Genomic DNA, 13,594 nt, shown 5'->3' with positions numbered 1-13,594 from the left:
GGGCTGTTTATAGAGTTGACCACGGGACGTATCGGGTATCCATTTTTGTGTATTTTTGGCTGTGCTCTTAGGCGTGGTGATTTTGGATTCATACATGTAAGGTATTTCTTTTCAGTTTCTGTCAACAGGAAATGTGTGTTCTTTAGTTGTTCCTTAATCTTACTTTGGAATTGTTTGGTTGGGTCTTTTTCAATGTGCTGAATGTTATTAGCAGCAAAAAATTCATTTGTTTTGTCTATGTATTCTTTTTCTTTCATCACAACTAATGTATTACTTTTGTCTGACTTTACAACTATGGATTGGTTGTTTTTCAGTTTATTATTTATAGATTTTAATGTTTTTGTATCATTTATTGTATATTTAGATCTAAACTTATCTTTATTCATTTCTGTCTCAAGAAGCTTGCTTACTTTGTGACCTATTGCTGCTTTTGTATTTGAATTTAATTTTGCAGCATCTGCTGCACTTTTTGTTGCAGCTATAACCTGTTTCAGTGTATGGTTGTTGAGGTTAGGTTTTACGTTGTATTTTAGTCCTTTTTGGAGTAGATCGTTTTCTCTTTGGTTGAGCTTTATGTCAGTGTTGTTCACCACTCTCCATTTATAATGGATCTAATCAGAAGACACGAAACATATACACGAGTCACGTGGGGAAGGACCTACCCTCACTATAACTCAGCTTGCTCTGCACATGAGCGAATCTGGCAGCTTGGGCGCGCCAGAAAAATTTTTCCGGGTAGCTTCTGGCCACTTGATGCTACTGCTCATACAGCAAACAGCCACGCTTCAAGTAGCCAGAAGCGGGAGGAAGGCACTGCTCATACGCGAATTCAGTTCTGCGCATGCGCACGAGCCCGCTGGCAACTGCTTATACGAACCTTTAAACGCATAACTCACTGACATGAACTCATCAAGCACAATCTCAAAGGTAACTAACGCTCACGACCGCTACTGATTACATTTAAAGCATCGTCATAGTGCCGCTTCTACACCCACTCTTAGGCGACTGGCCAAAAATTTGAATGTAGCCGGCTACCAACTTTCGTTTGTCGCATAATTTCTTCTTGGAGCTACGACTTCTTTGTCACTGTATTTTCGCGGCCTATGTGAGAACATGTGAAGTAAGATACAGGGAGTGAGTCCTACTGCCGGGAGACGCGCCTCTCGAGAGCGCAAGTATCCCCGGCCTGCTGCTTTGTCACGCAGCGAGCCGGCCGAGCGCGGCGTCCAGCTTCGAGACGGCCCCTTGTACGGCGGTGCGGCCGCCGTCGGAATTCTCACAGCGATTCCAGGAAGCCGTGGGCGGTATCCGGCGGGTCCCCGCTGCGCCGCGCTGCAGTACTTTACCTGCCGGGACACCGTAAATCCTGCGGACCCCAGCCCCCCACAAAGGCCGGCGCGGCCAGTCTGCCAAACGGGACACGCAGCCTCCAGTAAAGCGGATTATCTTACGGCCAGGGCAAGGTCGGCGATCGCCTCTGTCAGCTTCCACCAACTTTTTGCTATATCTGACTCTTCGATGTCTCACTTATATGCATACCATGCGCGTTCAATAAGGAGGGCGAAACTTGAAAGTAGATTGGTTTTATTCAGGACTCCATTACAACATGTTACTCCCCATTCTTTCGGTTACAAAACGTATTTTTCAACATAATCTCCGTTCAATGCGACGCCCTCATGCCACCTTACTGGAAGACCCGTATGCCCACATCGTACCACTCTACTGGTCGACGTCAGAGCCAACATCTTGCTGCATCAGTAACCTCCCCCTCATCCACGAACTACTTCCCACGGGGTGCATCCTACTTTAACAGATGGAAATCGGAATATGCGAGATCCGGGCGGTATGAAGGATGAGGAAGAAAAATCCAATGAAGTTTTGTGAGCTCCACTCGGGTTAGCACACTTGCGTGGGGCCTTACGTTTTCATGGTGGAGGAGAAGATCGTTTGTATTTTTGTGGCGACTAACGCGCTGAAGTCGCTTCTTTAATTTTCTAAGGATAGCACAGTACACTTCAGAGCTGATCGTTGTAGCATAAGGGAAGAAATGAAACAGAATAACTGCTTCAGAGACCGAGGAGGACTTTCGCCTTGACTTAACCGGATGAGGCTGCGCTTTTGATTTTATTTTTTTCGGAACGTAGTTGTTGTGGCGCCACTCCATAGATTGCAGTTTTGTTTTCGGTTCGAAGTGATGAACCCATGTTTCATCTCCTGACAAAAAAATGGTTCAAATGGCTCTGAGCACTATGGGACTTAACTTATGAGGTCATCAGTCCCCTAGAACTTAGAACTAGTTAAATCTAACTAACCTAAGGACATCACACACATCCAAGCCCGAGGCAGGATTCGAACCTGCGACCGTAGCGGTCACGCGGTTCCAGACTGAAGCGCCTAGAACCGTACGGCCACACCGGCCGGCTCATCTCCTGACAATGCTAGACAAGACGATCATCCCCGTAGCGTGCAAGGAATTCCATACAGATTGTCGTCCGTTGCTCTTTATGGTCTTTTGTTAGACGGCGAGGAACTGAGCGGGCACAAATATTTGAGTTCCCCCCTGGTTGATATGTGTGTTCAGCAGCGACGTGTTCCTTTTTGATCCGTCGATCCCCTCGAATGCCAACAGCCTTACCGCAGTGGTAACACCGGTTCCCGCCAGATCACCGAAGTTAAGCGCTGTCGGGCTGGGCTAGCACTTGGATGGGTGACCATCTGGTCTGACGAGCGCTGTTGGTAAGCGGGGTGCACTCAGCCTTTGTGAGGCAAACTGAGGAGCTATTTGATTGAGAAGTAGCGGCCCCAGTCTCGGAAACTGACATACGGCCGGGAGAGCGGTGTGCTGACCACATGCCCCTCTATATTCGCATCCAGTGACGCCTATGGGCTGAGGATGACACGGCGGCCGGTCGGTACCGTTGGGCCTTCATGGCCTGTTCGGGAGGAGTTGAGATCCCCTCGAATAAGAGTGTCCCCACGTTCTAATAATGGAAGTGTCACAGCCGTGTGCTGCCGAAAGGCACCCGGGATTTCGCACAGGTTTGCGCGACCTTGATGTGATTACAGACGCGTCGCCAAACAGCTTACCGTGCTTTTGTCCACTGCTCGGTTTCCGTAGATACTCTGCAAAGGCCTATGAATATCTTTGATGCTCTCGTTTTCCGCAAAAAGGAACTCATTGACAGTTCTTCGCTTGGAATGCAAATGCGTTACATTCACCATTTTGATGGCTATGTATAGTGTCGGCATCTGTCGGAACTTGGTGAAACCATAGGGGCAGAAATGGGAATATTGCACGATGTCCCACAACAAATGCCGCATTTTTTCAACTGAAATTCGCCGAGAAAAGAAGTGTCTTGAATTACTGAACGTCTCCTTGTATTTACACTGAACATGTCTTCCACATCGACAGATTTTTATTTTCTTTTAACTAATCCGTGATTGTTTTGCGAGGCACACAGAGGCCATGGAAGAGATATACAGTGAGCCAGAAGTCCACCGGCTAAGTGTATAGAGTTCTCTGTTGATGTAAAGCTGGCTTGTCATTCGCAGGCGGACTGGTCCGCATACCGGTGTGACAGACCGAGCCATGGTCTGCCCATACCTGTCTGCGTCCGTCTGAGCAACGAGTCTGTTGTCGGGTCTAACATTCGCGTCCGTGTGGCAGACCACTAATTGGTTGCTCAGACCTCTACGTCTACCTTCACTTACATTCTCTGCAATCCACCGTAAAGGCTGTGGTTGAGGGTACCCAGTACCACTACTAGTCATTTCCTTTCTTGCTCCGCTCGCCAATAGAGCGAAGGAAAGACGACTATATACACTCCTGGAAATTGAAATAAGAACACCGTGAATTCATTGTCCCAGGAAGGGGAAACTTTATTGACACATTCCTGGGGTCAGATACATCACATGATCACACTGACAGAACCACAGGCACATAGACACAAGCAACAGAGCATGCACAATGTCGGCACTAGTACAGTGTATATCCACCTTTCGCAGCAATGCAGGCTGCTATTCTCCCATGGAGACGATCGTAGAGATGCTGGATGTAGTCCTGTGGAACGGCTTGCCATGCCATTTCCACCTGGCGCCTCAGTTGGACCAGCGTTCGTGCTGGACGTGCAGACCGCGTGAGACGACGCTTCATCCAGTCCCAAACATGCTCAATGGGGGACAGATCCGGAGATCTTGCTGGCCAGGGTAGTTGACTTACACCTTCTAGAACACGTTGGGTGGCACGGGATACATGCGGACGTGCATTGTCCTGTTGGAACAGCAAGTTCCCTTGCCGGTCTAGGAATGGTAGAACGATGGGTTCGATGACGGTTTGGATATACCGTGCACTATTCAGTGTCCCCTCGACGATCACCAGTGGTGTACGGCCAGTGTAGGAGATCGCTCCCCACACCATGATGCCGGGTGTTGGCCCTGTGTGCCTCGGTCGTATGCAGTCCTGATTGTGGCGCTCACCTGCACGGCGCCAAACACGCATACGACCATCATTGGCACCAAGGCAGAAGCGACTCTCATCGCTGAAGACAACACGTCTCCATTCGTCCCTCCATTCACGCCTGTCGCGACACCACTGGAGGCGGGCTGCACGATGTTGGGGCGTGAGCGGAAGACGGCCTAACGGTGTGCGGGACCGTAGCCCAGCTTCATGGAGACGGTTGCGAATGTTCCTCGCCGATACCCCAGGAGCAACAGTGTCCCTAATTTGCTGGGAAGTGGCGGTGCGGTCCCCTACGGCACTGCGTAGGATCCTACGGTCTTGGCGTGCATCCGTGCGTCGCTGCGGTCCGGTCCCAGGTCGACGGGCACGTGCACCTTCCGCCGACCACTGGCGACAACATCGATGTACTGTGGAGACCTCACGCCCCACGTGTTGAGCAATTCGGCAGTACGTCCACCCGGCCTCCCGCATGCCCACTATACGCCCTCGCTCAAAGTCCGTCAACTGCACATATGGTTCACGTCCACGCTGTCGCGGCATGCTACCAGTGTTAAAGACTGCGATGGAGCTCCGTATGCCACGGCAAACTGGCTGCCACTGACGGCGGCGGTGCACAAATGCTGCGCAGCTAGCGCCATTCGACGGCCAACACCGCGGTTCCTGGTGTGTCCGCTGTGCCGTGCGTGTGATCATTGCTTGTACAGCCCTCTCGCAGTGTCCGGAGCAAGTATGGTGGGTCTGACACACCATGTCAATGTGTTCTTTTTTCCATTTCCAGGAGTGTGCATCCCTCAGTATCAGACCTAATCTCTCTAATCTTATACTCGTGATAATGTATGTTGGCGGCAGTAGGATCTTACTGCAGTCAGCTTCAAATGCCGCGTCTCTAAATTTTCTCAATAGTGTTCCTCGAAAAGAACGTTGCCTTCACTCCAGAGATTCCAATTTCAGTTCCCGAAGCATCTCCATAATACTTGCATGTTGATCGAACCCACTGGTAACAAAGATATCAGCTCGGTGCTGAACTGTTTCGATGTGTTCCTTCAAAACGACCGGTTATTGATCCCAACGCTCGAGCAATACCCAGTAATAGGTCGTACTAGCATCTCATATGATGTCTCCATATAGACTAAACCAAACTTTCCCAAAATTCTCCGAATAAACCAAATCCGACCATTTGTCTTGCCTACCACAATCCTCACAAGCTCATTACATTTCATGTCACTTTGCAACGTTAGGCCCAGATATTTCAACGAAGTGACTGCATCAAGCAGGACACTAATAATGCTGTATCCGAACATTAATGATTTGTTTTTCCTACTCATCTGCACTAACTTACATATTTCTGCATTCAGAGCTAATGCCATTTATCACACGAACTAGAAATTTTGTCTAAGTCATCTCGTATCCTTCTCAGGTCACTCAGCTTCGACACATTTCCGTACTCCACCACATCATCAGTAAGCAACTGCAGATTGGTCTCCACCCTGTCCGCCAGATCATTTACGTACAGAGAAAATATTAGGTTGGTGAATAAGTTCGTAGCATTTTTCCTTTATATGTTGGTATTTCGTTTGCGATGGGATTTTTTATCGATTGGCATTTTTTATTCGTAGTTCTTTGTTGATGTTTGCGTTTACGCATTGTTGTTTTGTCATTTGGAGATTGTGAGGGGATCTGTAGCTATGGGAAATGGGGTGGCAAGTGCAGAAATCGAAACATTTAAACAGGTTTATCTGTCTGAGTTCAGCAGAGGGGTGGCAGCAGCGGAGACAGCCGGAGTGGTTTGCACCATGTATCGGGCGGGACCTCTCCCCATGAACCATGGACCTTGCCGTTGGTGGGGAGGCTTGCGTGCCTCAACGATACAGATAGCCGTACCTAGGTGCAACCACAACGGAGGGGTATCTGTTGAGAGGCCAGACAAACGTGTGGTTCCTGAAGAGGGGCAGCAGCCTTTTCAGTAGTTGCAGGGGCAACAGTCTGGATGATTGACTGATCTGACCTTGTAACACTAACCAAAATGGCCTTGCTGTTCTGGTACTGCGAACAGCTGAAAGCAAGGGGAAACTACGGCCGTAATTTTTCCCGAGGGCATGCAGCTTTACCGTATGATTAAATGATGATGGCGTCTTCTTGGGTAAAATATTCCGGAGGTAAAATAGTCCCCCATTCGGATCTCCGGGCGGGGACTACTCAGGAGGACGTCGTTATCAGGAGAAAGAAAACTGGCGTTCTACGGATCGGAGCGTGGAATGTCAGATCCCTTAATCGGGCAGGTAGGTTAGAAAATTTAAAAAGGGAAATGGATAGGTTAAAGTTAGATATAGTGGGAATTAGTGAAGTTCGGTGGCAGGAGGAACAAGATTTTTGGTCAGGTGAATACAGGATTATAAAAACAAAATCAAATAGGAGTAATGCAGGAGTAGGTTTAATAATAAATAAAAAATAGGAGTACGGGTAAGCTACTACAAACAGCATAGTGAACGCATTATTGTGGCCAAGATAGACACGAAGTCCACGTCTACTATAGTAGTACAAGTTTAGATGCCAACTAGCACTGCAGATGATGAAGAAATTGATGAAATGTACGGTGAGATAAAAGAAATTATTCAGGTAGTGAAGGGAGCGAAAATTTAATAGTCATGGGTGACTGGAATTCGAGAGTAGGAAAACGGAGAGAAGGAAACATAGTTGGTGAATATGGATTGGGGCTAAGAAATGAAAGAAGAAGCCGCCTGCTAGAATTTTGCGCAGAGCATAACTTAATCATAGCTAACACTTGGTTTAAGAATCATGAAAGAAGGTTGTATACATGGAAGAACCCTGGAGATACTAATAGGTATCAGATAGATTATATAATGGTAAGACAGAGATTTAGGAACCAGGTTTTAAATTGTAAGACATTTCCAGGGGCAGATGTGGACTGACCACAATCGATTGATTATGAACTGTAGATTAAAACTGAAGAAACTGCAAAAAAGTGGGAATTTAAGGAGATGGGACCTGGATAAACTGAAAGAACCAGAGGTTGAACAGAGTTTCAGGGAGAGCATAAGGGAGCAATTGACAGGAATGGGGGAAAGAAATACAGTAGAAGAAGAATGGATAGCTTTGAGGGATGCAATAGTGAAGGCAGCAGAGGATCAAACAGGTAAAAAGACAAGGGATAGTAGAAACCTCTGGGTAACAGAAGAAATATTAAATTTAATTGATGTATAGAGGAAATATAAAAATGCAGTAAATGAAGCAGGCAAAAGGGAATAGAAACGTATCAAAAATGAGATCGACAGAAAGTGCAAAACGGCTAAGCAGGGATGGCTAGAGGACAAATGTAAGGATGTAGAGGCTTATCTCACTAGGGGTAAGATAGATATTGCCTACAGGAAAATTAAAGAGACCTTTGGAGAAAGGAGAACCACTTGCATGAATATCAAGATCTCAGATGGAAACCCAGTTCTAAGCAAAGAAGGGAAGGCAGAAAGGTGGAAGGAGTATATAGAGGGTCTATACAAGGTCGATGTACTTGAGGACAATATTATGGAAATGGAAGAGGATGCAGATGAAGATGAAATGGGAGCTAGGATACTGCGTGAAGAGCTTGACAGAGCACTGAAAGACATGAGTCGAAACAAGGCCCCCGGAGTAGACAACATTCCATTAGAACTACTGACAGCCTTGGGAGAGACAGTCCTGACAAAACTCTACCATCTGGTGAGCAAGATGTATGAGACAGGCAAAATACCCTCAGACTTCAAGAAGAATATAAGAACTCCAATCCCAAAGAAAGCAGGTGTTGACAGATGTGAAAATTACCGAACTATCAGTTTAATAAGTCACAGCGGCAAAATACTAACGCGAATTCTTTACAGACGAATGGAAAAACTGATAGAAGCCGCCCTCGGGGAAGATCAGTCTGGATTCCGTAGAAATGTTGGAACACGTGAGACAATACTGACCTTACGACTTATCTTAGAAGAAAAATTAAGGAAAGACAAACCTACGTTTCTAGCATTTGTAGACTTAGAGAAAGCTTTTGACAATGTTGATTGGAATACTCTCTTTCAAATTCTGAAGGTGGCAGGGGTAAAATACAGGGAGCGAAAGGCTATTTACAATTTGTACAGAAACCAGATGGCAGTTATAAGAGTGGAGGGGTATGAAAGGGAAGCAGTGGTTGGAAAGGGAGTGAGATAAGGTTGTAGCGTCTCCCCGATGTTATTCAATCTGTATATTGAGCAAGCAATAAAGGAAACAAAAGAAAAGTTCGGAGTAGGTATTAAAATCCATGGAGAAGAAATAAAAACTTTGAGGTTCGCCGATGACATTGTAATTCTGTCAGAGACAGCAAAGGACTTGGAAGAGCAGTTGAACGGAATGGACAGTGCCTTGAAAGGAGGGTGTAAGATGAACATCAACAAAAGCAAAACGAGGATAATGGAATGTGGTCGAATGAAGTCAAGTGATGGTGAGGGAATTAGATTAGGAAATGAGACACATAAAGTAGTAAAGCAGTTTTGCTATTTGGGGTGCCAAATAACTGATGATGGACGAAGTAGAGAGGATATAAAATGTAGACTGGCAATGGCGAGGAAAGCGTTTCTGAAGAAGAGAAATTTGTTAACATCGAGTATAGATTTAAATGCCAGGAAGTCGTTTCTGAAAGTATTCGTATGGAGTGTAGCCATGTATGGAAGTGAAACATGGATGATAAATAGTTTAGACAAGAAGAGAATAGAAGCTATCGAAATGTGGTGCTACAGAAGAATGCGGAAGATTAGATGGGTAGATCAATTAACTAATGAGGAGGTATTGAATAGAATTGGGGAGAAGAGGAGCTTGTGGCACAACTTGACTAGAAGAAGGGATCGGTTGGTAGGACATGTTCTGAGACATCGAGGGATCACCAATTTAGTATTGGAGGGCAGCGTGGAGGGTAAAAATCGTAGAGGGAGACCAAGAGATGAATACACTATGCAGATTCAGAAGGATATAGGCTGCAGTAGGCACTGGGAGATGAAGAACCTTGCACAGGATAGAGTAGCATGGAGAGCTGCATCAAACCAGTCTCAGGACTGAAGACAACAACAACAACAACAACAACAACAACATCGGGCGGGATAATGCCATTGGACAGACCACAGCAAGACAATGGTTTTCTCTTTTTAAGGAGGATCATTCTGACATTAGTGACTGTCCACGTTCACTAAGACCTTCGTGGTTTGATGAAGATTGTTTATCTGCATTAATCCACAATGATCCACATCAACGTACTCGAGAACTGGTAAATTTGATGAACTGTGATCATTCCACCATCGTGCGACATTTACAAGCGCAGGGAAAGGTTCAAAAATCGGGTATATGGGTACCGCAAGTTCTAAGCCAAAATAACAAAAACGAGTGGGTGGCCTTATTTGCATCTCTGCTTATACGTCATCAATTGGCTCGTGAACGACACCGACCACTCTTATCCTGTATAGTACTGGTGGTGAGAAATGATGTCTTCATGCTAACATGAGGAATGAAAGGGGTTGAGCCCAAACAAAGCAGCAACTCCCTGTACGAAGACCTGCGTGACTCCACAAAAGATAATGGTGTGCATCTGGTGGAACAATGACGGTGTGGTGAACTATCAATTCCTTCCCCGAGATGTAATACTGACTTCTGACATTTATTTCCAACAACTGAGACGTCTTGCAGACGCAATGAAAGAGCAGCGACTAGGAAGACTGTCTAAAGTAATGATACTCCACGATAACGCACGTCCGCGTTCTGCTAGACTGAAAAAACACATACAGGAGTTGGGTTGGGGAGTCATTCCTCACCCACCTTATTCATCTGATCCTGCACCCTCAGATTTTAACTTTTTCCGCCCTCTATCGAACAACCTGTAAAGAACCTCCTTTCTGGATGAAAATGCGCTCCGATCTCGACGAGTTTGCTTCAGAATCATATGGTTTCTAGAGTCGCGGGATATAAAAGTTATCCCAGCGTCGGAAGACTGTTGTAAATAATGTATGAGAATATATCATTGATGACTAAAGTCTCTGTTGTGTTTATTAAACTTCCGGAAAACGCTACGAACTTATGCGTCGACTCAATAATGGTAGTCCTATCATACTTCCCTAGGGCACTCCTGATGGTATCCTTGTCGGTTATAAGCACTCGTAGTGGAGGACTACATATTAGATTCTATTAGTCAAGAAGTCTTCGAGCCACTCACATTTCTGGGAACCTATTCCGTATGCCCGTACCTTCGTGAACAGGTTACAGTGTGGCACCGTCTCAAATGCTTTTCTGAAATCTAGAGATACGTGCACAGCCACAATGTGTCAGTACGATGTCCGATTCTGTGTCGGTTTCTGGTTGTACCGTTCTCCTTCTCGCTCTGAACATGATAATTGCTACGATGTCGTTCGAGGAAAGCAAGGAATTTAAAGCGTATTTCACAAATATGCACTGACAATTCGGGTTCACCATGTTGTTTTTTGAATAAAAGCCCATTGACTGTATTTCAGTTTGAACCCGCCAGGGTGGCCGAGAGCACTAACGCGCTGCTTCCTGGACTGGGGTAGGCGCGCCGGCCCCGGATCGAATCCTCCCACCGGATTAACGACGACGGCTGGTGTGCCGGCCAGCCTGGATGTGGGTTTTAGGCGGTTTTCCACATCCTACTAAGTGAATAACGGGCTGGTACCCACGTTCCGCCTCAGTTACACGGCTCATAGACATTTGAAACACCTTCACACTATTTCACGATTTACCTTAGATGCAGACAGTTGGGGTACACTAATTCCGTCCTGGGGGGTATGGGGTGGCGGCAGGAAGGGCATCCGGCCACCCCTTAAAATTAACCATGCCAATTGCGTACTTGACCCTGGGATCAAGGCGGTAGCAAAACAAAGAAAGAAAGACTGTATTTCAGTTTGAATGTTTTCATACTTCGTACTTCCGTTTCTTGCCGATATATATGCAGTTGAAACCAAACGGCTTGGAGGAATATAATCATTGGCCACCAGTGAAGCAGATTCTCGCAGTATGCAGTTGCGACTGCTTCACCAGGTTATGACGACAATTCTCCAGCGATTTCGTAATCCTTGGTGTTGGAACTCTGCTCTGAAATACGTATCGCAATATATCGAGAGTTCATTTTCATTTTTGTGGCGACGAAAGCATCGAAGTGTTTCTTCAATTTCCTGGGGGTACCACAATACACTAAAGAGGTGATCGTTGCACCATGACGTAGGACATCAGACAAAATAACTCTTTCAGAGTCCTAGGAGACCGTCAGCATGCCTTTACTTCGAACTTTTTCTTCGGAGGAGAGTTGGGTGTGGCCCCACTCCAAGGATTAGCGTTTTGTTTCCAGTTCGAAGTGATGAACCCATGTTCCACCGCGTGTGACGATGTTCGACAGAACATTGTCACGATCAACCTCGTAACGCGGAAACACTTCCGCACAGATGGTCCTTCGTTGATCTTCTGCGAGGCGGCGGGGAACCCAACGGGCACAAACCTTGGAGTATCCCAATTGTGAATGAGTGTGTCAACACTTCCAACAGAGACGTTCAGTTGTGCGGTGAGGTGTCTGACTGTGATGCGTTGATCATCTCGAATGAGCGTGTCCGAACGTTGCAGGATTGTGTGGCCGACGGTTACGCGGGAGATCGATAGGTCTGCGTTTGTTCACAGCCGTATCTCCTTACACATCCTGCAAGCATCTATGAATATCTACGATGCTCTGGTATCCACCAAAAGAAGCTTTAAGACAGCTCTCTGGTTGGAACGCATCTCCGTTACAGACACCATTTTGAAGGGTACGGATAGCGCCATCACCAGTCGAAACTTCATGAAACTATAGGGGCTGAAGCGGGATTATTGCACGATGCCCTATAACAAATTCCGCATTTTCTCAGCCGAAAGTGGCCGAGAAAAAATTAGTTGCATTACTTATTGAAAGTTCCCCGTACACATACACACAAGCGGGTCATTGAATTGGAAGAGGAGCAGCAGAAGATGAACTTCATTGCCGATGGCCTCCCAGGCTTCCTCACCTCACACCTTGTGACTTACCTAAGGGATTACGTAAAAGACCGCGTTTCAGTCCCACCTATACCTGACACTCTTGACAGTCTGCGACATGGCAATGTTGAAGCTGTGAATTCGACAACGAGAGACTAGCTGCTTCGTGTGTGGCAGGAAATAAGCCACCGTTTTTATGTTAGTTGTGTAAACACATGGTGCTCACATTGAATGCATAAAAGTGTAAATTTTTGTCTCTCCATGAACGTTGGAATTGTGTTTCTATCTTTTATTGTTTGTAAGCAATAAATGTTTGAAATCTGTTCCTTCTTTTTGCATAGCCCTGTATATCGGGAAGACCGGGACCAGGAGATAATGTTAGTCGTTAACCGTTTTTAATAAATTCGTTTTTGGAGACATTTTGTTTTTCTTTATATTCACAACTGTATATATTAATAGAATATCTTTTATTGTATTGTATCTAATTGTATAACTTTTTATTTTATAAGCTGCGTAAGTCTCATCTTGCCCTAGCATTTGATTATTGCACTGAAAATTAATACAACTCTTGGTCATGGTTTTTCATTAGAAAAAAGTCAAATACAGATACCTCTCCTCCATATTCTATGATGCCATCAAGTCATCGTCTCCATTTGCAACGCTCTATCCAGTCTTCTTGTGCAGGATTAACTTAGATCTCGTCACATGCAGACACTGCAGTATACTTCCTTTGTAATTTTTTCTTTCTTCTTTGAATGGTCATGTTCCATTTTTCATCCAGATTCCCTTGTTTTCAGCCAGTGATTTAAAATCAAATTATTTTAGCACCATCTTCGCTCAGTGTAAGCAGCAGTTTTTAAAAGCCTTGGTTCTTAACTATGTTCAGTTTCAGTTTCATGAGGAGATCAATTAAGAGTTTCCGTAATTAAACTTACTGTGCTGCAGCCTGAGCAAAAGTAGTTCAGTTTCGTCATAAACTGTAACAAGAACACCATCTTTGGGTTTCGCCGTAACAAAATCCTGCTCATTAAAGACGAAGAGATCGTACGGTTCGATTGACATCCCTTGAACCCATAAACTGCATTAAATACTGCAACTGCTTTGAAATAAGCA

General features: G+C 45.6%; 1 pseudogene; it reads left to right on the top strand.

Annotated features, from left to right (window-relative positions):
- The first annotated feature begins 2,621 nt into the window (after positions 1-2,621).
- Positions 2,622-2,739, top strand: LOC126189849 (5S ribosomal RNA; annotated as a pseudogene).
- Positions 2,740-13,594: the final 10,855 nt, after the last annotated feature.

This window comes from Schistocerca cancellata, chromosome 5 (genome assembly GCF_023864275.1).
Source record: "Schistocerca cancellata isolate TAMUIC-IGC-003103 chromosome 5, iqSchCanc2.1, whole genome shotgun sequence".
Lineage (NCBI taxonomy): Eukaryota > Metazoa > Arthropoda > Insecta > Orthoptera > Acrididae > Schistocerca > Schistocerca cancellata.
The sequence above is the reverse complement of the archived record's forward strand: the minus strand, read 5'-3'. Positions and strand labels throughout refer to the sequence as shown.